Genomic DNA, 26,738 nt, shown 5'->3' with positions numbered 1-26,738 from the left:
TTGATGGAGTTTGTAGTTAACAGTATTTACATACTTTTCCAATATTTGGGAGTTACTCTCTTCCCTGACTCAGCTTTCTAGCCCTATTTCCAACTCCGACACCATCTCCCCATATAATATCTTTAGCTCACCTGCATATTAGCTGTCAGGCTCAGGCAAAAATTAGTAAAGTCATGGGCCCCTTTGAATATATCTAAAATAGAGTTCTTAGCTTTTACCAAAATGGAGACCACAAATATCATCTGATCTATTCTTACCTTTAGTTTCCTGACTATTAAACAATTTATTCTGCCTTATAACTTTTTTCTTTTTTTTAAAAAATTTTTTATTTATAAAAGGAAACACTGACAAAATCCACAGGATTAGAGGCGTGCAATTCCACACAATTCCCACCACCAGAACTCTGTATCCCATCCTCTCCCCGTGATAGCTTTCTTTTTCTTTATCCCTCTGGGAGTATGTATCCAGGGTCATTATGGGATGCAGAAGGTGGAAGGTCTGGCTTCTGTAATTGCTTCCCTGATGAACATGGGCGTTGACAGGTCAATCCATAATCCCAGCCTGCTTTTCAGCCACCAAGTTGCAGATGCTACCATGATGCTAACCTGACTTCCCTGGGCAGACAACCTTATCAATGTGTCCTAGAATCCCACCTCTCCAGATCCCTGGTCCATTAGGGAAAGACAGAAACCTGATGGGAGTATGGATCAACCTGCCAGCACTCAGCAGAGAAGCAATTACAGAAGCCAGACCTTCCACCTTCTGCACCTCATAATGATCCTGGGTCCATACTCCCAGAGGGATAAAGAATAGGAGAGCTTTCAGTAGAGGGGATGGGATATGGAACTCTAGTGGTGAGAACTGTGTGGAATTGTACCCCTCTTATCCTACAGTCTTGTTGATCATTATTAAATCAATATATTTTTTTCTTGAATGCATTGTTGTTCTCCAAAGACATGACAAACCTTTATACATCTCTGGTATTAGGAGATTTTGACATAAAGTACAGCTCAATGCCCAGAACTATGTGACAATCACACAGGAAGATGCCAGATGAGAGAGTCTCTTCATCTGAAATATGTGGCAAATCAACACAGGTCTTGATGGACCAAGTCACTTAGAATTTCTGTGCAGTGCCCAGTCTCATGCCGCCTCTGGGACTGGACACTGCTGGTTTAGCATCTTGGGCTTCTCTTGCTTCCTACTAAGTCATAGTTCATGTTGGTGGCTTTTCAGTAACTCCCCACCACTCTTGCCTTCTCAATAATCTGAGTTTTCCTGGGATTTGACTTTACCCAACACCTCCTTGAGTGGTGAGGGAAGGCTCCATATAAAAGTTTTTTTTTTCCTAAAGGTGTCTGAAATAGAGTGTAGATCTCACTCAGTCTATCCCTCAATAATGTGAACTCTAATTTTTGTTCTACAGGTTGTTTTCTGTTTCTTTTAGTTTGTTACTAGCCACCCTGGGAGGTGGCTCAGTGAGTAGGGCACTGAACACAGAAGCACAAGGTCCTCAGTTTGATCCCTAGTGTCTTTTGGCTCATCCTACCTATCATCCATCTATCCATCTTATCTATCTATCATCTATTTTCTTGTGTTAATGAATAAAATACAAAAATGATAAACAAAAATATTAACATAGCATCTTAACTACTTTGTCTCTGGTGACAAAGAGCTTTCTCTGACTCCAGGAATTTCCTAGAGCAACAGTTATTTCCCTGCTCAGTCACAGTGGACAGGGTACTCAGAAAACCAGCACTTCTCCATTGTTGCTGGGGGGGAATGGATTCTAATAACACCCACTACTATGTGGGGGCTGTGTGTTGGCCTTTTCACACACATGAGCCCTCAGCACCCCTGTGAAACTGACAGATTGAGCTCCCATTCTTCACCATACAGATGAAGACACTGAGGTTCAAGGAAGCTGCATGAGTGTCCCAGGTTTCCTCCCATTTGAAGACCTGTTCATTTTCTTCAGTCTGGATCCTACTCCCCCATATGCTTCTATCCCCAGGCTCCATCTCTGGAGAAAAGCATGTGCCTTTCACATGGCCTGATGGCTTTTCAGTTTTAAAGAGCAAACATTTCACACAGCATTCTCTCATCCTCTTCCCTTAGCTCCTGTGAATTGACGTGATGGGAGATAGATGTTGAAGATCATTTTCCTCTCACCAGACACATATTAACAACACTTGCTTTTTATTCAGTGTGCTTTCATCCTCTCGGTCACCTTGCAAAAGGGACTGAAAGGTTTCTTTATCTGTATTTTGAAGATACTCATACAAAGATCTAGGAGGTTTAGGGACATACATAGGGCTTCAGTAAATCAGTGACAATGACTGCGGCTCCAGCTTTCTGTCTGTTCCCCCCACCCCTTGTCCCCTTTAGAATCACTCACTGGCCCAACCCAGTCATTCCTTCCAGGTAGATCCCAGGAGTTCCTCATTATTCCCTCATCTGGTACTGTTCTCAGTGATATTGAACACCCTCTGAATCAGGCTTACTCCAAAAAAGTCAGATGTAGGGTCTAATCTTAGATTTGTTGTCTCTAGAGATCTACCCACTGAGTGCTTCTTATACACCAGGAATTGGTTCTGCCTGATGGGTCCAAGGGGTGGTTATCACAATCATCCCAGTTTGCAGATGAGAAAACTGAGAATTAGAGAGGTTATGTGGCTTGATTAGGTTGCTGTTCACTAGCAGTAGGTGGTCTCAGAGCCTGGGATTGAGCCCAGGAAGTTTGACCTTTAGAGCTGAGACTGCTGATCTCGGCCAGTGGTAGGTAAAATTCTGTGAAGATGCCTGGCCTGGATTCTGAGGCATTGTTGGAACAAAGGATTATACATCTCCTTCTTCTTCTTCCCCTTCTTCCCCTTCTTCTTCTTCTTCTTCTTCTTCTTCTTCTTCTTCTTCTTCTTCTTCTTCTTCTTCTTCTTCTTCTTCTTCTTCTTCTCCTTCTCCTTCTCCTTCTCCTTCTCCTTCTCCTTCTCCTTCTCCTTCTTCTTCTTCTCCTCCTCCTCCTCCTCCTCCTCCTCCTCCTCCTCCTCCTCCTCCTCCTCCTCCTCCTCCTCCTCCTCCTCCTTCTTCTTCTTCTTCTTTTGTCTCCAGGGTTATTGCTGGGCTTGGTGCCTGCACTATGAATCCTCTGCTCCTGGAGACATTTTTTTCCCTTTGGTTGCCCTTGTTGTTTATTATTGTTGCTGTTATTATTGTTGTTCTTATTGTGGTCATTGTTGCTAGATAGGACAGAGAGAAATGGAGAGAGGAGGGGAAGACAGAGAGGGGTGAGAAAGATAGATACCTGCAGACCTGCTTCCCCGCTTGTGAAGTGACTTCCCCTTGCAGGTGGGGAGCTGGGGGCTTGAACTGGGATCCTTATGCTTGTCTTTGTGCCATGTACGCTTAACCCACTATGCTACTGCCTGACCCCCTATACTTCCTTTTACAACCATGTTGCCCAGTGCTGTGCATTGAGGTTCTGAATACCTTCCCCATAAGCTGTGTTTACTTTGGATGTTCCCCCAAGATACAGTTAACATTTTTCCTGCTAAATCCAAGAGTTTATACTTAATGCACTGCATTGCTTCATTAAAGTTAAAAAAAAGAGAATAATATACCACCCAGCTAACTCAGTTGGTAGAACATGAGGCTCTTACTCTGAGAATAGTTTTAGATTTTCAGAAAAATTATGAAGACAGCACATAGTGCTCCCATATATTCCACAGCTAGTTGCCCTGATTATTAGCATCATGTTACAGCATGATATATATATATATATATATATATATATATATATACATTTTACAACTCATGAACCATTATTATATACAGTTAATAATATATATTATTATTTATCAAATAATATATAATATATTATTATTATTATCTACAGTTAATAATATATATTTGCTTCCAGGGTTATTGCTAGCTCAGTAACAATACTACAAAATACACTGCTCCTGGTGGCCAACCCCCCATCCCATTATTGAGAGGGGAAGGTAATATAGAAAGGGAGAGAAAATGATAGATACTGGCAGGCCTGCTTCACTGCTTGTGAAGCGTCACCTCTGCAGGTGGGGAGCAGGGGCTTGAACTCAGATCCTTGTGAGGTTTCCTGTGGATAGTACTATGTGTGCTTAATGGGGTATGCCACTGCCTGTCCCCCAGATATATATATTTTAAATCTAGAATTTCACTTAAATTTTCCCATTCCATTGCATCTAGTTATCATTTCCTCTTGGACTTCTCTAGACTGAGAAAGTTTTTTAGATTTTCTTTGTTTTTGATGACCTTGACAGTTTTGAAGAGTACTGGTCAGCTATTTTGCAGACTGCCCCTCAGCTGGGATTTATCTAATATTTTTCTCATAATGAGATTGGGGTGAGAGGTATTTGAAAAGAAGGCCACAGGGGTAAGCTGCCATTCTCACTGTGCTGCATTAAGGGCATACGCGATCAACACATGCTGTTGGTGTTGACCTTCACCAACTGGTTGAGGGAATATTGGTGAGATTCTCTGATGTAAAGCAAAAACTACTCTCTCTGCACCTGCGTATTCTGTTCTGTGTGAAAGAAAATCACTATGCACAGCCCCCACGTAAATAGTGAGTTATGCCCTTTCTCCATGAGGGTAGGATACTTGTAGAAGTCAATGATAATTCTTTTTCATGTTCTTATTACATCTTACATCTTACTGGTTGTAAACCCATCTTTTCAGGTGACTGAGGCCTGCTTTATTCAGATAGGATGGAACCAGTACATTTCTTATTATGACTTATGTGCCATTCGATGGAAGCTTTGAATAGACAAGTCAAGGGCAGAGGCCTGTGCACAGGCACAGTGCATAGGTATTGGACTCTCCAGCATGAGGTCCTTCAGTTCAATCCCTGGCATCTCATGTGTTAGAGTAATGCTATGATTCTCTGTCTTATGCTAATAAGTAAACACAACTTAAAATTTTCTCTTGATGGTGTATTGTCCCAAAGTAAAGGACTTTGGGGCAGAAAGGGTGTTCAGGTCCTGGGACATGATGGTGAAGGAGGACCTTGGTGGGGGTTAGAGTGTTACATGGAAAACTGAGAAATGTTACATATATAGCAATTACTGTATTTTACTGTTGACTATAAACCACTAATTTCCCCAGTAAAGTAAAAAAAAAAATAGAAGAAATTCTCCTGACACTTGGGGAAGATAGCTGACAGTTTGGGAGAACACTGTTGAAGTCATCCTTTACTATTATTCCAATTACATTTCTCTATTTTATCCACATTGTTAAATGTTTTCTTGAAGAAGTCTAACTATTGATATATACTGGTTATATTACATTGCTATTCTATAAAATATCTACTTAAATTAATTCTAATTTTGCACGATATATTTTTTGTGAACCTCTTCTGCTCTTGGGTCCTTTCTGGTTCTTTTTCTAAGTGCACACAAGCAATCTATTTGCCACTCTATCTATCTGGAAATTCATTAGTTTGGTCTGAGACACACTACTCTGGAACACTGAGAATTTTGCTTTTTGAAAACCAAGATTTCCCTACTCCCTCCCTCACCCCAGGTTGCTGAGAATCCCTTCTGTTCCATGTGATTTCTAAACAATTACTAGCAATGTTTCAACAGCTGTATCTGCGAATTCTTTTCCTCCTGGGACATGAAGCATCTGGGTCTGGAGTTTGACCTCATTTAAGGATGATAGATATTCTCTTCATGATAAAAAAACGTTCCCTTTGATGAGAAAGACGGGAGGAAAAAAGAGGCATCTATTTTTCTCTCTTTTCTAGGGGCATGACTCTCAACACAGGTGTATATGCTTATTCTTCCCCTGCTCTTTGGTGCTACCCCAATTCTCTCTTGCTAGATATTTCTTTTGAACAGAGTTAATGTTACATTATCTTCCTGAAGGAGTAGTTCTTTATCTTGCTCATTTTCCTAGCTTCCAGCATTACTTAAAAATAACAAAACCACTAAAAGCTAACCTTTATGGAAAGGTTTGGTAGTAGAAAAAAAAGCAAGGGCATTACAAACACAGAATAGCAATAATAATGATGAGAGTTAAGATGTATTGAACCAAATGCACCAGGCACCAAGCACCAAGCACTTAACATGCATTACTGGATTCATGGTTTACAATAACCCTTTGGGAACAGATATCACCCCCATTTTATAGACCAGGAAACTGAGACTAGACAAGGTTTAAAGATCATGTCTAAGGTCACAAAGCTGAGATTCAAAACAGGTGGATTTGGGGCTGGAAAATTAACTCAACTGGATAGTGTGCTGCTTTGCCATGTGTGAAATTCAAATTTGAGCCTGGTTCCTACTTCTTTGGTGCTGTGGTCTTTCTGTATCATCCCCCATCTGTCTGTCTATCTATCTATCTATCTATCTATCTATCTATCTATCTATCTATCTATCGTTTATCTATCATCTATCTATCTATCTATCTATCTATCTATCTATCTATCTATCTGGAAAAGTCATCTTGGAGCAGTGAAGCTCCCGTGACAAATAAAAATCAGCCAGTCAGTCAGTCAGTCAGTCAGTCAGTCAGTCAGTCAGTCAATCAATCAGATGGGTTAATCCCCAAATCCTTGCTCTTAGCAACAATTGCTGAAAATACGAAAAGTCACACATTACCACATATAAGGACTGGGGTCCAAGGCCCTAATCTCAACTTGCAAAATGGAAGGTTCATGAGAGGTGGATCAATGCTGCAGGTATCTTTTCTTCTCTGTATCTCCTTTTCCTGCTCTCTGTCTTTCACCCTATATCAAAAGATAAGAAAGGAAGAAAAGATAAAGAAGGAAAGAAAGAAAGAAAGAAAGAGAGAAAGAAAGAAAAGAAAGACTACTGGGATTGGTGTATTTGTAGTATAGTATAACCCTGGTGGCAACCAACCAAACCAAAACAAAAAGACTAGGATTAAAAAAAAATATTTATTATTATTTTTTTTAGGTTTAGATTTCCAGGTATAGCTCTTTCTCAGGGTGGTGCCCTGATGCCCCTCCTTGTTAGATAGTCTCCCATGTTCTCATGAAACCCTTTTCCCATGGGACACCCACCCTTTTGAAACAGGAGTTCCTTAGAAAGATTCTTCTTTTTTATTGTAACTGTCACCAGTGTTATCACTGGGATTCAGTATCTGCATGACAAATCTACCACTCCTGGTGACCATTTCCCTCCCCACTTTATTTGATAGGACAAAGAAAATTTGACAGTGGAAGGGGGAAAGGATAGAGAGGGAAAGAGAGACATCTGCAGCACTGCTTCACTGCTCATAAAACTTCCCCACTGCCAGTGGGGAGCAGGGATGGAACCCACATCCTTGTGCTTGGTATCATGTGCATTTCACCAGGTGTGCCACTGCCCAGAGGGATTCTTTGCACCCACACTGGCTCCTTTATGTTAGAACTTTTATTTTATATTTTCTTTTTTTAAAAAAATATTTATTTTATTTATTTATTCCCTTTTGTTGCCCTTGTTGTTTTATTGTTGTAATTATTATTGTTGTTGTCATTGTTGGATAGGACAGAGAGAAATGGAGAGAGGAGGGGAAGACAGAGAGGGGGAGAGAAAGATAGACACCTGCAGACCTGCTTCACCGCCTGTGAAGCGACTCCCCTGCAGGTGGGGAGCCAGGGTTCGAACCGGGATCCTTATGCCGGTCCTTGTGCTTTGCACCACCTGTGCTTAACCCACTGCGCTACAGCCCGACTCCCTATATTTTATTTTTTTAAATTATATTTTTATTTATTATTGGATAGAGACAGAAATTGAGAGAGGAGAGGAGATAGAGAGGGAGAGAGACAGTGAGACACTTTCAGCCCTGTTTCACCATTTGTGAAGCTTTCCCCTTGCAGGTGGGGAACAGGAGCTTGAACCTGGTTCCTTGTGCACTGTAATATGAGTGCTTAGCCAGAGCTTAACCACTGCCTGGCCCCTATTTTATTTTTTCATTTGGCCACCAGGGTTATAGTTGGGACTTTGTGCACTATTACTCCACTTCCAGCAGACTTTAAATTTTGTTTGCTTGCTGACATGGAAGGTGAGAGGCAGAGAGGGAAAGAAGGGAGTGAGGGAGAGGAAGAAGGAGAGAAAAAGAGGTAGAGAGAGGAGAGATGTTATGGACACCATGACACTGCCCCCCTGTTCCTAAAGCATCCTCCATACATGAGCTGCCATGTAGTGGCCTGAGGCTAAAATTCAAGCCTTCATACGTAGCAATGTGTGTGCTGTACCAGTGAGCTATTGCCTTAGCTTCTATTCAGAACTTGTCACAATGTCTCCAATTCCTCAAAAAAATCACATACTAGTGTTGTAGAGATGTGTTTTTTTTTTTTTTTTTTTTTTTGGAGAAGGGCCTATAGTTTACATCAGATTCTCAAAGTGATTTATTATCCACCTCCTCATTCAAAAGCATGTAAGTCACTGCTTCGGATGCCTCTATTTTGTCCTTAGCCAGGAATGGCAGACATTTCATTTTCTAATCTCCCAGGCCCTCCTATGCTATATTCCCTTCTGTCACCTCTAATGATGGAACTGAAATCACTGCTTTTGTTCACTCTCCCTTTGTGGCACCTCAGGCTTATGTCTGAAAATGTAACGTCCAGTCCTCTGGCTACCAGATGTACCACGATAATGTGGCTGTCCCCACCAAGTCCCTGTTCCTGTTCTTTTTTGTTCATAGTATTAATACTTCCACCACTCCAGTGGTTCAGGCAGGTGGGACATTTCAATGAACAGACCAGATAGAATCCTTGCTCTCAGGGAGCCACATTCTTCACAGCAACCACAGGTTCTGGGAATCAAAGTTAAGTATAGACTCAGCTCCCCTATTTGCCTATTCTACCTCTTAAGGGATGAAGTTATTAGTAGGCCAAGTAAAAAATTTATTAGCTCCTCTGCTTTTAGCAGAAGGATATTTGTAGTCATCTAATTACTCAGAGGCTCCATCAATGTTCCTTTCTGTCCTGTGGTTTTGGGGCTTTGTCCCTGGGCCTCATCTGCAGACAGATGGCAGGGGGAGTGTTCCCTCTTGAGTCTTCACCTGGGCAAGGCCCTCTGGCTTCAGGATCCAGATACATATCTCTCCTTATATGATTAGAGTTTCCTTTCTGTATGGGTCAAGCCTGAGTCCCTCCAACAAACAAGAGGACCCACAAGACCACAGATGAATGAACTAATACCCAAGAACCTAACTGCTCATGCTATTTCCTTGGAAACTCTTCTGGAACAGTTTTGTCCCTCCAGAATCAGTGACGAGGACCCCAGCTCTCTTTGATGACTTTGGGTTAGTTGGTTTCTTCCCTTCAGCAACAATGATGAGCAGACATTTCTCATGGGACTGATGTGAAGGGCCAATGAAACTATGGAAAATAGACACAGTCCCTCTCAGGACCTTGTCCTCACCATAAAGAAATGACACGGATAGCTCCAGTCTGTGAAGGGAGGCTGGGGTATCCCACCCTGTCACTCGAAAGAGACTGATTCTGAAACAAGTGCAGCCAGCAATGTTCCTCAGATGTGAGCAGAAGCTATAAGCTCAGACCACTAGGGACCTAGAGGTTATGCGGGCTCTAGTGCTAAATATATATGGGCCCTGGAGCAGGTGGATGGAGGTAAATAGTTAATTTTAGCCAAAGAATTCATTTTTGTTCAAGAACGGGAGAAACTCCCTGCCCTAATCCAACTTTCTAGCTCTTTTTCTCTACTCTGACACCATTTTCTCAGACAATATTCTTATCCAACCTCAGACTAGCTACCAAACTCAAGCAAAACTACCATAGTTATGTGCCTCCAGGAACATGTCTAAAATGGTATTCCTAGCTTTCTTCTACCCTAAAATCCCTAATCTCATCTTTTCTAATCCTACTTTTTGGTTCCTGTTCATTAAAAATTTTGTCTCAACTTAGGTCATGTCACCTTCCAGACACCAAGTTACAGATGCTACCATGACTCCATCCCAACTTCTCTGGCCAGAAGACCTCACCAGTGTGTCCTGGACCCTTGCATCTCTAGAGCTGTGGCCCACTAGGGAGAGATAGAAACAGGCTACAGATATGGATCGACCTGTCAATGCCCATGCTCAGATGAGAAGCAGCTACAGAAGACAGAACTCCTACCTTCTGCTCCCCAAAAACATCCTTGATCCACACCCCCAGTGGGGGAGAAGTGATAGGATGAAGATAAAAGGGCTCTGAACTCCAGCTCCATCAGCACCCAGAGAGAGAGAAGGAAAAGGAGAGGGACATATAGAGCTATCAAGTTGCAGATGCTACCATGACACCAACCTGTGCAGACAACCTCACCAATGTGTCCTGGAACCCTACCTCCCCAGAGCCCTACCCCACTAGGGAAAGAAAAGAACAAGCTGGGGTATGGATTGATCTGCCATTGCCCATGTCCATCAAAGAAGCAATTATAGAAGCCAGACCTTCTACCTTCTGCACCCCATAAAGGTCTTTGGTCCAAACTCCCAGAGAGATAAAGAATAGGGAACCTTCCAATGGAGGGCATGGATTATGGAACTTTGGTGGTTGGGTTTATATGGAATTGTATCCCTCTTATCTTACAATCCTTAATAATTATTAAATCACTAGTAAAAAAAGAAATTAGTCACAGCCAGATGCCAAGGGAGACTCCCCCACAAGGTCATGAGCCCATCTCCTGGCATTTCTGACCATTGTGCTTGTCTCCCCCAAGGAATTCACCCTTTTTATGTATTGCACTTCATACATTTTCTCTTCAAAACCTTATTCCAGTGTCTGTTTGCTTGGAACTCTTCATGAACAAAGGAAGAACTTGGAAGAATGCCCTAAAATGGTTGGGATGGCTGATGGAGAGGAGGATATTCCAAATTCCCAGTGAGTGCAGGTCCTAGTATTCAGGATGACTGCCCAGATAGGCAATGTCTATAGTCTCTGATTAGTTAAATTGGAGCACACAAGACTTTGCAGCATAGAAAAGGGGAGCAAAGCATCTGAGAGGTCATATCTACCAGGTCCCTTATGCCAGCCAAAAAGGAAACTAGAAGCCCCACGTTTGTGAATGCTATTGATGGACTGAGTGTCCAAGGGACACAATAATTCCTGGCAGAGGTACCATGGTGAGAGTGCCTGAGTTCTGGGTCCCCAGTCAACTTCAGGTGTCCAGCTGCCACACTCATAATGAGCTGTCCACTTTGGTAAATGACTGCTTCTCCCTCAGTTACCTTGCCCCACTCTAGTGCCCACCTGAGGGACAGTCAGAGGGCTGGAGTTGTCAAGGCCCAAGAGTAAGGAGCAGGGTGCCATTTCCTTGGGAGGTCCTGTAAGGCTCTGGCCAGGGAGTAAATTGTGCAGAAAGGACTTAGCTAAGTTTGGAGGAACTGAAAAAAGAAAAATTTTCCCTAAGCCTTGGAGACTAGATAGCAGGGGAAGAAAATGGTTTTGGAGAGAAACTTTCTTCTGGGTGGAGACCATCAAGGGCCCTATTGAGCAGCCGGTTAGTGCTGGAAACTGCTGAGGTGAGTGGCACCCACCACCACCTGCGGGACTGTATCTGCTAGGATGGTCCCCTTTAGGTTACTGGAGTGTGTGAGAGAGTTTGAGCTCAGGGGCACTGCCAGAGAGGAGGAAAATCAAAAACAAAAACTGTAAGCCCAGAGATTCATCTCTGGGAGAATATCAGTTTTTCTAGCCTTACTTCTTACCTCCTCTGCTTTTGGTCCTTAGACCTCAGGGGTCTCCAGGAACAATTATGGGACAGAGAACTGTAACAGTATAGCATCTTGAGGGCAAAGGCTATGTATGTTCATTTTGGGCACCTTTAGCGTCTATATAGGTGCAAGCAAAACCTTTTACTCAGTGAATGAATAAATGACATTCTTTATTGTTTGAGTTGAGCTCAACTGGGAGCATCTTTATTACTTTCACTGTCCTTTACCCTCAAATTATAGATTTGAGCTATGAAAACTCAAGTTGAGCTGAGAAAAATGCTAGCTAGGGTCTTGGGGACTGGACTGTTGAGTTAGAGCAGCCCTCAATAACATGGAGTTTGGGGCTTGCAGAGCAAAAAGCCCTTGAAGATCCCATAAGATCCTGAGTACTGGGCACAGGGCACAGGGCACAGGGCACAGGGCACAGGACACAGGACACAGGACACAGGCCAAGTGTAGTTCCAGGAGACTCCACTCCTACCAGAAGCTCCACCACAAAAACTTCCTGGCCTGGAAAAGTGGCCAGGGAGAGGGGTCATTCCTATGGTTCCTCAACATGAGTGGTGGTTTGATAAGGCAAGGCCTTCCCAGATCCTCCAATATGGCCAGATGGTACGTGCCCCAAGCTCTGTTTTCAGGAAGTGGGACAGGGCTCAGGGGCCTATAGGAGAGTTAAAAATAAAGCCAATCTGTTTCTGGCCCTTGTGGGAGTCTGGGTGAATGTGGAGGACAGAAGAACTGGGGCCTCTTTGCATGAGTGGGCATCTTGTTTCATTCTGCCCTCAGGGACCAGGGAAGAACCTCTCATCTGCATCTCATGGTTCCCTAACCAAGCCATTGGTGCTCATCTGGGAAATAAGGATGAAGACAGTTAAGGGGTGAGGTGAATCCCATTGAGAAGTTTATGCTCTTAGAGTGGCAGAGCCCTCCTCTCCCACTCATCTTTCAGCTCTGAGAAGGGATGTGGTTGGCATCCACAGAGGATTGGCAGCATCACATAAGGAAAAGAGATGCAAGAGACAGAGCAAGAAGCACAGATGCAGGTGGGAGTGTCATTCAGTATGGGGATGTCCATCCATCCATCCATCCATCCATCCATCCAGCCAGCCAGCCAGCCAGCTAGCAAAGATTTTGAAATGACCCATGAAACCTGCCAGATGGGCAGGAGAATGAGGTGAAGGCAGACTGGGCACAGGCTTTGCCTTTAAGTTTACTGTATCCCTGAAGACCCTTCTAGGAGGAGCTCCTGTTCCTAGGACAGCCAAAACCATGCCAAAATCCACCCCCATTGTCTGTTTTTTAAATAATGCTCTGTATCTTTAAAAATATTTATTTATTTACTGGACATATACATAGAGAGATCAAGAGGGAAGAGGGGATAGGGAGAGAGCAAAAGTGACCTCTGCAGCACTGCTTTACTGCTTATGAAGCATCCCCTCTACAGGTGTGGACCAGGAGCTTGAACCTGGGTCCTTGTACATGGTTCTTCTTCTTCTAGCGTTTGCCCTTCTTCCGTAGCCAGTCAACAGCATCAGGTTGAGCCTGATGTAAAGTTTCGAGACCTCCTTTGAATCTGGAGAGGTGGCAGTCATTGACTATGTGGGTCATAGTCTGTCTGTAGCCGCAGGGGCAATTCAGGTCGTCTCTGGCTCCCCAGCGATGGAACATAGCGGCGCACCGGCCATGGCCTGTTCGATAGCGATTGAGGAGGGCCCAATCATAACGTGCTAGGTCAAAGCCGGGTTGACGCTTGCAGGGGTCTGTGATGAGGTGTTTGTTCTTTATCTCAGCTGACTGCCAACTCTGTTTCCAAGAGACTGGAACAGAGAAGTTCAGTGTAGGCATAGGGGACCAGATTGGGTGACGAGACGTCAAGCGTTGGACAGGGTGGGTGAAGATATCCACATATATTGGCAGGTCCGGTCGAGTGTAGACGTGGGAAATCAACGTAGATGATGCCGCATCCCGACGAATATCTGGCGGGGCGATGTTGCTAAGAACTGGCAGCCATGGAACCGGGTTGGAACGGATGGTTCCAGAAATTATCCTCATGGAGGAATATAATTTGGAATCGACCATGTGGACATGGGGGCTACAGAACCATACTGGGGCACAGTATTCTGCAGTGGAATAGCATAATGCCAGAGATGATGATAGTAGTGTGGAAGCACTCGCGCCCCATGAGGAGCTGGCCAGTCTTGCAATGATGTTATTCCTCGCGCCCACCTTTGCTGCAGTTTTTATGAGAGTGAAATGACAGAGTGCGATCGAGAGTAACGCCAAGATAGACTGGCTGGGCTTCATGCCGGATTCTCGTACCACCAAGCTGCACATTAAGCTCACGCGAGGCTGAGGCATGGTGTAGATGGAAAACAGATGATACCGTTTTTGCAGTGCTAGGGATTAGTCGCCATAGGGATTTGTACATGGTAATATGGGTGCTCAATAGAGCACCCAGGTGCACTACAACCTGGCCCTCTAAGAAGCATCTTGTTTCTTGAAAGCTAGCTGCATACTTCTGCCACTTTTGCTAATCTCTCATCTCTCAACTTGCTGCTCACTGAAAACCCCAGCATCTGATCTTACTCTATTCCAAGCCCTGTCTTCATTTCTGGAGACAATGGGGTCTTAGTGGGACACCTAACAATAGCATTCTTTCCAGCCTCTGAGTGCCTGCTACCTGTCTTCAAGAAACACTTTTCACCAGCACACAGCTTTTCCAAATATTTTTCTACCCTCAAGCCTTCTTCCCTCATCCTTTTGCTTCAAACAAGTCTGTAATGTCCTAGAGAAGATGGTGCCATGGGCCTCTCCCTGCTCAGCAACTCCCTCCCCCAAAGTTATCTATGTCCCCACTCATCCTTATCTCGCTCTCTCCATCTCAGAGAGAGAGAGAAGGAAGACTTCTTCCTGTCAGAGCTAATCCCGCTCGTCCTCTCAGCACCTCATCCCTGCCTGTCTCCCCAAGGACGTTGCTCCATCAATTATCCCTTTATCTGACATCTCCAACCTCTCCATCTCCATTCTTCTCTCTTGAGCTCCTTAAAGACAAACATGCCTCTCTGGGCACTGGACCCCCCCTCCTTGCCATTGCCTCCCCCCACTTTTTTTCCTTTGCAGCTGAGCTTTTTAAAGCAATCTCTAAATGGTCCTCTCCCCTTCCTGGCTTCCACTCACTCTGTTGTCAGCAGCCACCCGGGCTCACCAGTGACTCCACAGATAAATCCTGCGGTCGCTGGCTACCTCTGAACCTCCAAGCCTTACTGCAATGCACACTGCTGAGGAGTTTAACTCCCTCCTTTTCATTTATTTATTTACTTTTTGAGGGGCTTGATTTCACCTCCCTGGGATGCATTTCTAGTCAGAGAGACAGAGAGATGGACAGACACATGGCACTGAAGCTTCCTCTGCTGTTGTAGCACCTCCTGTCTGGTACTGAGGTTGATGCCTAGGCTGTGGGCATGACAAGCAGGCTTCCTACCTGGTGATCTGTCTCTCTGGTCTTTTCTTATCTTTTGGAATGCAATTTTCTTTTGGCTTCTAGGAAACAATTCTCATCTAGTTTTTCTCCTTTATGATGAGATTGCCTCATGGACTCCTTTTGGCCACTGCAACTTATAGGTTCCCCAGTCCTCAGGGTACTTCTCTCCTGCCCTAGCCACCCCTAGCTTCATGCACAATATGAATGTGGGCTTTGGTAGGTCTGGTCATGTTTTTGGTATCACCTCTCAAAGCCAGAACTTGGCAGCATTACTCAGGAACAGGTGATGCAAGGTACAACACAAGGATTGCCATCCCATGTTTTCAAGGGGTGCCTCTAGGGTGACCAAAGTCAGAGACCAAGTCATTCTGGTCTTGTCACTGCCCACCACATGCTGCTCCAACTGTCTCTCTGAAGACTAATGCTGTAGGATGCTCAGGATCACCCTGTAAGGTGGTTCTGCTATTGTACCTTCTTCAGAGATGAAGACAGTGGGATACAGAGAGATAAGAGCATTTACCCATAGTTATATAACTAAGTGGCCAGCCTATAATTTGAACCCAGAGCTGAGTGCTGGAGTTCACGCTCTTCCCTACTAAATCCATCACCTTTCTGTAAGCAAAACCTTTGATACCATTCTTTAAGCATCAGCATCATCTTCCTCCTGGACCTTCATCCTGAAGGTGTGGGTGGCCTCAGCCTTGTATCTCTATAATCCATGCCTCACTGGCTCCTTATGTCCTTCAGAATGACACCAGAGCCCTTGGCTCTGTTTTCCATCCTTCCAGCCACTGTAGTTCTCACACAGTCTTAAACATAGGTTGCAGTTTGGCTTTCTTTTTGTCTCTTTTTGCAAGCTCATTTTTGTTGTATATATTCTGCATGTAAGTGAGACTGTTTGGTAGTTGTCTTTCACCTTCAAACTTATTTCACAAGCACAATCACTTCCAATTCCACTCATTTTATACCAAAGGACACAATAGCATGTGTTTATTTTTTAAATTGCAGAATAAGTTTCAACTGAATATATATTCCACAGCTTCTTTATCCAGTCATCTGTTGATTATCATTTAGGCCTCTTCTACTCTTTGGCTATTGTGAATAATGCAGCTATAAGCATAGGGGTGCATTTGTCCCTCTGGAATTAATGTTTCCATGTCTTTTGAATAAATACTTAGGAGAAGTACTTCTGGATCATAGGTATTTCTTTTTTTTAAATATTTATTTATTTATTATATAGAGACATCCAGAAATCTAGAGGGAAAGGGGCAAGAGACAGAGAGACACCTGCAACCCTGCTTCACCACTAGCAAAACTTTCCTCATGCAGGTGAGCATTGCAACATGTGCTCTCAACCAGGTGTGCCACCACCCTGCCCCGGTATTTCTTTCTTTTTAAAAAATTTTATTAGTGACTTAATATTGATATATAAAATTATGAGATAATAGGGGTATAGTTTCACACCATCCCCACCATCAGTGTTCCGTGTCCCCATTCCTTCCATTAGAAGCGGGGAAGCAATTACAGAAGCCAGACCTTCTACCTTCTGCAACCCTCAACGACCCTGGGTCCATGCTCTGAGAGGGCTAGAGAATGGGAAAGCTATCATGGGAGGGGGTGGGTTATGGGGATTGGGTGGTGGGAATTGTGTGGAGTTGTACCCCTCCTACCTTATGTTTTTGTTCATTAATCCTTTCTTAAATAAAAAATTAAAAAAAAAGAAATTGTAGTAGTTCTTTCAAGGTCACAAACATGGGTTTACTGTTATTTCTGTAACTATCTATATCTATATTTATATATATTTGCCCATTTTTTTCCTGCCTTTCCTTCCTTTCTAAGTCACACTTACACCTATTGCTACCTTCAAATGTTCTTCCTTTTTTCCTCTCTTTTTTCCAGGTCCTAATGGAATTGGAGCTCAAAGCCCTCTAGTTATTTCCCCTAACATTTCTCCCCTTCTGGGAGTATGGGCTAAAATTCTGTTTGGGGTTCAGAAGGTGGGATTTCTGGTTTCTGTAACTGCTTCTCCTTTGGACATAGACATTGGCAGGTCGATTCATACCCCCATTCTATTTCTATCTTTCCCTAGTGGGGCAGGGCTCTGGAGAGGTGAGATTCTAAGACATGTTGGAGAGGGTAATACGGTATTTTTATTTTGAATTGTTGAGAATTCTCCATATAGAACTTTGGTGCTGGGTATGGTATGGAACTATCTATTTCCATATAATTTTACAGTTTTATAAACCACTATTAAATCACTAAGGCAAATTAAGAAAAAGAGGGGCTGAGTGTGGCACACCTGGTAGAGAACATAGTCACCAAGTGCAAAGATCCTAGTGCAAGCCCCCCAGTCCCCACCTGCAGAGGGGAAGCTTCATGAGCAGTAAAAGGGGTCTTCAGGTCTCTCTCTCTCTCTCTGTCTCTTTCTATCTGTTTTATCAAATAATAAAATAAAAACTAAAAAGAAAAAGAAACTAGAATCCTTGGGGTAGGGAAGGGGAGGTTTAGCAAAGCCCTGTTTTTGCTCCCCAGCACTTCCTTGCCTTGCCTGCTACTTCCAAGCACCTCAGGATAACGTGACCCTGTAACTTGTCACCCTAACGGGGATTGTCTGAATGTGCACAAGGGACTATTTATAACTAAGCTGGGCCAGTAGGTGTAAACCAGGACAGTCCCAGGCAAACTGGGGTATATGGTCATGCTCACTATCATCCAGGCAAATAGAAATATCTGCTGTTCACTGAACACATGGCGTTTGTTCTCTCTGAGCATCTGAACACATCATTCCTTTGACCAGTAAAATGCCATTTGTCCTTCTTCAGGAATCCTTCCTCAATGTCATATCCCCTTAAATTATATAAAGCACCATTCTTCTCTGCATCCATAATGCTCTTTGCTTCTGTCATCAAAGAATGGGAGCTAATGTCACTTGAGGCCACATGGGTGACAGAAGCAGAGTGGGTAAGTATCTGGGCAAGAACTCCCCTCTCCCCTGAGGTTGGATCTCAATTTATGTGTGCCCTCAGCTAAGTGATGTGCTCTCATGCTTCCGTTCCCTCCTAAGCTTCTTAGGAGGATTCTATGGGAGTGTCTACTTTCAGCAAGCACAGCTACGATCGATCACTTCCTGAGCCTTTGCTACATGCTAGGCACCGGGGAGCACTCACATACGCTGTCTATCACAAGAGGAAAGTAGGCATTATTGTCATCTGAACCTCGACAAGGGAAAACTGAGTCTTCAAGGAGTCCTTGTTCTCAGAAATGAGGCAGTTGGACCCACAGCCTGGGTGGTATCTGTGGTGTTCTTTCTAATCTCCCTCGCCAGAATGGGAGCTATCTGAGGTCATGGATGCCACCTCTTGCCTCTGTACCGTCAGCTGTGGCCAGCTTTGGGACAGTCCAGCATGTGTGGCCTCACTGAAGGCAGGCGCTGACAGCCAGGTGACAAGAAGCAGGCATGTTCTAGGCCATAGAAAAATGAAAAATGACAAAATCACTGTTAGGGGCAGGGCCAGAGGGCCCCGGGAACCAGGAGGTGGTTACCCTCCATCTGGTGATGGGAGGTCAGGGCCAAATGTTCAGGGTTCAGGTGTCTTATTTCACAGAGATGGAAGGAGAGACATCTTTGCATGCCTTTCTGTTAAAATTCAGATCTTTATTTTAAAAAATAATATTTTAAAAAATATTTAAAAAAATATTTATTTATTATAAATTTTTTTTTTTGAGAGCATGAGTATACCACTCCAGAAAATGTGGTACTAGAGACTGAACTTAGAGCCCATGCATGTAAGCCCTTTACCTATGGAGCCACCTGGCCAGCTACCAGAATTCAGGTTATTTTTCAATTTTATTTTTAATTTTTTTGCCTCCAGGGTTATCAATGGGGCTTGGTGCTTGCCCTATGAATCCACTGCTTCTGGAGGCCATTTTTTCCATTTTGTTGCCCTTGTTGTTTATTGTTGTTGTTATTATTGTTGTTATTGTTGTTGTTGTTGTTGTTATTGTTGTTGGATAGTACAGAGAGAAATCGAGAGAGGAGGGGAGAAATATAGACACCTGCAGACCTGCAGAACTCCTTACCTGCAGGTGGGGAGCTGGGGGCTTGAACTAGGATCCTTGATGCTGGTCCTTGTGCTTCGTGCCATGTGTGCTTAACCTGCTGTGCTACCACTTGGCCCCCGAATTCAGGTTATTTTTAAAAATATATTTATTACCAAAGGAAATGGATTGTCAGCGGTTTTGTTTTGTTTTGTTTTTGGTTTGTGCATGTTTTTGTTGGATTGTATTTTGCTCTCCACTGTGCCTCTTTAGCCAAGATAAAAATAGCCAGGGGTGGGGACAGATAGCACAATGATTATGCAAAGAGACTCTCATGCCTGAGGCTCCAAAGTTCCAGGTTCAATCCCCTTTCACCATCATAAGCCGGAGCTGAACAGTGTTCTGGTAAAAACAAAATAAACCTCCTTCAACCATTTTTACATTCTTGTATAGAATAAAAGAGGTAGGAAGGACATTCCAGAATATTGTGGGCCTTTGATGAGCATTTGCAAAAACTGAACAGCAATGAGGGCATGCATGTGCATGCGTGCATAAGTGTATGTGCGTGTGTGTGTGCGTGTGTGTGTGTGTGTGCGTGTGTGTGTGTGTGTGTGTGTGTGTGTGTGTGTGCAGGGGGTGACCTAAGTGAGGGTTGGCATATCAGTTCTCTTTCCTGAAGCCAAGCAGCAGCAAATTAACAAAAAAATATTCCTACCAGGCCTCACACTGCTCAAGAGTAAATATAATTATCCTTAATCAATACAGGCCCTTCACTACTAGTTAATGGCTGTCCTGGGCTTAATTGTTGGAGCAGCTGGGGAGGGAGCACAGAGGAAGCAGAGTCCTCCAGATTCCCTCAAGCAGGGCAGCATGTCCTGAAACTGCAAGCAGGAGCTCCAGGGCAACAAAGGGGAGAGCTATGGTAAATTTAGGTGAGGAGAAGCTCACATGATTTGCCCCAGATTGACTTGGGCTGATGCCCTGGCATTCACACAGCCTTGCTGTATCTGTGACAACTCCCTTGACCAGCCTTCCTGTTTTCCAGTAGCCCTAATGTGTAAGGACCTGGGTTCAAGTTCCTAATCCCCACCTGCAGAAGGGAGCTTCATAAGTGGCAGAGCAGTGCTGCAGTTGTCTTTCCTCTTTCTCTTTCTCCTCTCTCTTTAAGTTTCTCATTCTCTAGCAAAAAGGAAAAGTGAAAAAAAAATTATGAGGATGGTGGAAGCATTCCATGCAGGCACTGAATCAAAGCAATAACCCTGGTAGCAATAAATAAATAATAAATAAATAAATAAATTGTGGGTCTCCTGACCCAAGGCACTGAGTATCCTCAGCAAGTTGTGATGGGCGTAGTAGTGGCAATGGTGGTATCAATGAATCCTTTTTAAAAAAAAAAAAAAAATATATATATATATATATTTATTTATTCCCTTTTGTTGCTCTTGTTTTATTGTTGTTGGATAGGACAGAGAGAAATGGAGAGAGGAGAGGAAGACAGAGGAGGAGAGAAAGATAGACACCTACAGACCTGCTTCACCTCCTGTGAAGCAACTCCCCTGCAGGTGGGGAGCTGGGGGCTGGAACCGGGTTTCTTATGCTGGTCCTTGTGCTTTGCACCACGTGTGCTTAACCCGCTGCACTACTGCCTGACTTCTCAATGAAACCTTCTACATTCCAGTAAGTGAAACTTCACAGAGAAAAGTTTTGTAGGCTAGACACCTCTTTCTCCACATCCAGATTCCTTCCTATCCTCTTTTGCCTAGTTGTTGGCCTTTGACTTAACTCTAAGGTGGCTATTGGAAGAGCTACAAAATACCAGGATCTCATATGGTCAAGTCAGACACAGAGGGCATAGAAACCCTGGATTCTGTTCCCTAGACATTGTGCCCCAGAAGCCCCCATGGGTTCACTTCACAGGTATGGCTTCTGTGGTCAGCCTAGTCCTCAGAAGTCCTGCTTCCCCTTTCTCCTGAGAAACAAGGAAAGTGACTCTATCTCTCCACAGTCCCGTCTGTGAGACCCAGAGTCTAAGTTCCTACCAGGAGGGTAGGTGACCAGGGTGACATGAGCTGAGCCACATAAACACTAAATGCAGCCCAGGATGCAGAACAAGCCTCCCATGGAAGTGCTGGCTACCCCAGCCTAGCTGCAGGCTGTCCTCAACACCTTGCTCTTTCCTGCTTCTCCTCCCATTCCCAGTCTCTCTGAGAATAATCCATAGGAAGGACACAAAAGGGTGATTGTGGCCCTGCCCATGTCTATTCCTGGCCAGTGAGGTGACCTGAAGACTGGCATCATATTGATCGGGTGTGAACACTGTCTAGAAGCAGCAAACCTCTTGAGCGAGTGCACATTACAATCACTTGCTGACTTACTGAGGAGTGAGCTGTGTGTGAGCTGCTTGAGACAAGGCACCCCTTGGTCTGTAATCTGTACCCTTCAGTGTTGGGGGGGGAGGAGTCCCCTTGGTTGAACCTTTGCAGAAGACAGAGGCTGTTGGCTGGCCAGCTGCTGGCTAAGCTGCTGCACCTGCAAAGAGACACCAACAACTGGAGCCATAAGGACTTGTTTTCCTGCCCTCCTGCTCCTTGTGGGGCTCTTGTCCCCTGAAGACTCAAGGAATCCTGGCTTTTGAGTAGGACACTTGTGGCTTCAGGCCTGGCCTCATGCCTCTCAGTCCCTCTCCTTCTTTGGGTTGTGCCATCTGTACAGACAGCCCCAGCCAAACTCTGGGAAGTGTCCTATTTCTAGGCAGGGGGATTGGAGGATTCCAAGGTCAGTTGTTGAGATATTCATACTCCAGGCCATGTGCTCCCAAGCTCAGGACTTGACAGAGGGGGTTGCATGGCCTGACCACTGAATTTCAGGGGGTGAGTGGGTCCAAAGACATTTGGAGATGTCTTTTGACTTTGCTGGGTCCTGTTCAGTCCACAGCCTCTTTGTGTTGATTCTCCTCAGAACCTTCTGACCTGCATTCTCACTTGCTTTCATTTCTTCTGGGTTTCCTCTTTGATCTCTCTATCTTTTTGGAGGTCATGCTTTCTGTCTGGTTCTCTTGTCTCCTTGTTACAGGATTCCTGATGGTTTCCCTCTGTGGATCCTCCATGTCTGCCAAGAAACCTCCCCAGTAGCTGCCACTGTACCCAACTCAATACTGCCCTTTTCTCTTCTTCTTCCCCCTCTTCTTTCTTTACCTCTGCTCCTATTCTTCTTCCTCTTATTTATTTATTTCCCCCCAGTACTGCTTAGTTCTGGCTTCTGGTAGTGCTGGAGATTGAACCTGGGATCTCAAAATCTCAGGCATGAAAATCTTTGGCATAACATTGTGTTGTCTCCCCCACCAGTGTTAGTCTTTATAATCAACCAGTGAACTCCACAACACCTCTGCCATCTCCCCATGTCCCTTCCTACTGACTCTTAGCCCTTTTCCCCTTTTCTTAGCCCTTCTGTCCTTTTCTCTGAAGGACTGCAAAATGTCTGATTTTCCTCCAAGCACACACTTCCCAGGAATGCTATCATTCCCTACACAATCCTGACAGGCTCTGTGTAGAATTTCAAGTCCCCTATCATTCTATGAAGGCTTGTCCCCTGCTCCCTAATTAGAGAATTCCAAATTGCCTGAGCACTAAGAATAGCATCATCAGTACCTAAACCATCTGAAAATAGCAAGCCCTTTCCCTACTGCCCAGTGTGCTGGGCACATAGATCCTGAGCCCCAACTTCCTCAGGAATCCATGGAGGCTGAGCACTGTCAGAACTCCCTCATAGCTGACCCACAGCCTCACTTCCCCATAGAATAGACAGGCTCTTCTTTGTGGCATGGAACTGTGTGCTAGGAGGACCCTCAGTTGATTCTGATGTGGCTGGTTCAGTGGGAGTCAACACACCAAATGAATTTAGCTTCCCCTGTTTATCTGTCTTCCCCCCCCTCCAAATAGGGTTCTCATTGAGGCTCAGTGCCTGCATGATTTTACCACTCCCAGCAACCATTTTTTTATAGAGAACGAGAGACAGAGAGATAGACAGACAAAGATGGTGAGAGAGAGATGAAGAGAAAAAGATACTTGCAGCACTGCTCCACAGCTCATCCCCCTTGCAGATGGAGACGAGGGGTTTGATCTTGGACTTTTGAACACAGTAATATGCGCTCTCCATTGAATAAGGACCACTCAGCCCTTTCTATGCTTGTTTTCAACTCATAGGAAGCCCAGAGACTGGGCTAGAGGCTCTATGAGAGCTGGAGGCTTGCTGCCTCCATATTTCCACAGAGAACTCAAGACACAGTCTCTAAGACTGAGCTCAGTACACTTTTCTCATGTGTTGCAACCTGTGAGGGTTTATTCTCTAGGACAGTCATCTGGCATGGAGAAGACCTGTGGTCCATACTGGGATGCTCTGTGTAGCTCTAATTTGTACTGCTGCCAAGCTGCTGCTCTGCCCAACCACTGTCTTTATAATTATACCTCTGACCTTATAATATACCATTTTGACTTGGGAACTCCCAATCATTCTTTTTAACCCATGTTGGACAAAATCATCCCCAAAGAGCCTTCCATGAGCTGCTAGTCTTCATACTCCACATAATTAATTGTTTCTTCCTCTTTATATCTTTATTTTTCTTACTTATTAAAAATTGTTGGTTGTTGCTGGGGTTTCATTGATACAGGCTAACTGGTTTTTTTTAAGATAGAATAGACAGACAGACAGATAGATAGATAGATAGATAGATAGATAGATAGATAGGCAGAGACAAAAGGAGAGAAGGAAAGACAATATAGCACTGAAGCTTCCTCTAGTGCACCAGGCCTGGGCTCCAACCTGGGTCATGTTCATGACAAGGCAGGTGCACTATAAAAGTGAGTTATCTTGCTGGCGCTACACCTTTCAGATATTTTCCTTATGACAGACATATTCCACTGATTTATAATACATTTTCTTTGTCTATCATCCTGCAGGGGCAAACTATTGGCCCTGTCTAATCATTTTTGTACTTTTTTGGGTCCAACATGGTATTCAGAAGGTGCTCAATAAATGTCTGTTGGGTAAATGGGTGCAATGTGAGTTTTTCCTCCTAGAGGGCAGGGCCCTTGGGTCTAGAGCCAGGAGTCAGCTAGAATCAGTATAATGTTTAATATAGAAGGGAGCAAATAGCACTGTGCCATGAAGGAAATGTTATGGTTATGGTTCTTGACAAACTCATCTGTATTCAAAAAGAATTTCAACAAACTTGCCACCAACTCCTGACAAACTGAGTCACCCCCATCTCTGCATTCAAATCTCTGTCAATATGCCTGCAGTGTGGTATTTACCCCTCTGTATTGCAACTGTTTATGTTTCTGTCTTCCCCAGTAGACATGCATACCTTAGGGACTGAGTGTGTTTCCCATTTGTCTTTGTATTTCCTATCCTAGCATCCAACAGGGCACCTGGCATCACACTATGCTCACTGTCTGCATATGGAGTGAATCATCACCAGGAGGGGGCTTTGGCTGGGGGTCAAAATATGGCTCACAGCTCAGTGGAGACCTTGCTGTGAGATAAGGTGACTGAATTCTCACAGTATAGCTTTACCAAGAGTAACTGCCTATTTGCCCAAGACAGTGAAGTGCCAGGGAAGTTTAGAGAGATGAGGAGCTTCTAGGTGTGGCTCCTCATAGCTTTCTCTTGTTTCTGTCTCTATTCCTTCAACAGTGCCTGCCCCATCAGTCACTGTAGCTGTCTTCTTCTGGATAAGTGACTATTTGTGGGGATCCTGGGGCATGTGGATCACAGGCATGGGTTTCTACCCCAGAGGATAAATGGAGCATTCTTTGTCCTTGTCCTCTTCCCATCCACACCTGCCATCTCTTTCTATATTTCTTTCTTATTTTTTTACTTGAGAGAGAGAGGGGGAAGAGAGAGGAAGGTAGGCAAGAGCACTGCTCAACTCTGGCTTACGATGGTGTTGAGCATTGAACCTGGGACTTCAGATCCACAGGCATGAAAGCCTCTTGCATAACCATTATGCTGTCTCCCTAGGCTCCTTCCTCCCTCCCTTCCTTCTTTTCCTTCCTCATCTTCTCCCTCCTCCCTTAATTTTTTCTGGTTATTGCTGAGGTTTCACTACTCTGTGTCAACTTTCAGATAGAGACAGTGGGAAAGAAATCACAGCACTGAAGCTTTTTCCCAGCGCAGTTGCTTGAACCTGGGCCACTTGCAGGGCAAAGCAAGTGCACTCTGCAAGTGGACTATCTTGTTGGTTCTCCATCCCAATAATCTTTGGCCAATATTAGTCAGGTGCCCACTGTGTCCCAGTCCTTGTTTCTGGTGCTAGAAATAAGTATCTTCATCGCTCTCATGGGGGAGGAAGTGTACTGGGGGTGGCGGGGTGGGGGAAGGGATAAGGTGTAGGCTAAGGCAGCCAAGCAAGTTCAGGTTCAGTGAATTACAGATGCCAGGAAGACAGCTTCCACACTTTTGAGGCAGCCCACAGTTCTGCATCATGCCCTGAAGGCTGAGAGACAGAAGGGGACCATGTCTGCAGAGGCCAGCCCAGAGGACTGCTGCCAGGCTCTGTCCTCAACACCTCTTTTAGGCATGATCATCCTAATAAATATGAATTGCAGGACTCTTGCCTGTGAGTGGAAGTGAAGATGCATCCATAGTAGAGACAGAGGGGAGTGCAGCTGCACTGGGTTAATTACGCACACGCCAAGCATATGGCAGCGCACCTCCAGACCAGCAGGCGGAGAGCACTCTCTGGGATGCAATTAGCTGCTGTGCGTGCATAAAGAATAAGCTGGTGCTTCTGAAGGAAACATGAAATTGCTTCAGTCATACCCTCAAACCAGTGTAATTACAATCACAGAGTCGCACCACTTAGGCTTAAGCGACCTGCACTCATCCCATCCTTCACAGGTGGCCTTGCCTGTGGTGAGGCTTTCTCTACATGGCTTCCGCCTCATCCCATCCTGCTCCCCAGGGCATCCTTTCCTTCCCCAGGTCCTGTGCACTCTGCTGCTCAGCCTTGGGGCCCCTGTGGAGGGGGCTAAATCAGCCCAGCATTAAGATTGCACTACCAGGGTTGGGAAATATCTTAATTGGTAGAACAAAGGACTCTCATGCCTGAGGCTCCTGGTTCAAGACCTGGTGCTGTATGTACTAGAATGGTGCTCTGACATCTCTCTCTCTCTCTCTCTGAAACTCTCTAACATGAAATTAATGAAAATAAATTGAAAACCAACATCTTCTTTATAAAATAAATTAAGAAAATAAAAATAAACTTAAAAAATGGGTGGGGGGAGAAACTGTTCACTGATTAATCCTAGTAATACTATGAGGCAGGTCCTACCACAGACCCTACTCAGATGGGGAAACTGAGGCTCAAAAAGCTGAATAAGCTTTGCATGACCATGCAGATGTTGGGATGGGCATGCTTCTAATAATACTTGGTAGACCAGGTCAGGGGAGACACAGCATTGTATATTAGCCAAGACATTTCAGCTTTGGGAATCATTTCATTTTTCCTCTATGGAAGTGTGTG

General features: G+C 44.4%; 1 protein-coding gene across 3 annotated transcripts in view; it reads right to left on the bottom strand.

Annotated features, from left to right (window-relative positions):
* LOC132541384 (potassium voltage-gated channel subfamily D member 3-like) overlaps window positions 1-26,738 on the bottom strand; it is a 198,512-nt gene that overhangs the window by 6,060 nt on the left and 165,714 nt on the right. The gene's annotated exons all lie outside the window — the stretch shown is intronic.

The sequence above is a fragment of the Erinaceus europaeus genome, chromosome 11 (assembly GCF_950295315.1).
Source record: "Erinaceus europaeus chromosome 11, mEriEur2.1, whole genome shotgun sequence".
Taxonomy (NCBI): domain Eukaryota; kingdom Metazoa; phylum Chordata; class Mammalia; order Eulipotyphla; family Erinaceidae; genus Erinaceus; species Erinaceus europaeus.
This window is presented reverse-complemented; position numbering and strand designations above follow the sequence as displayed.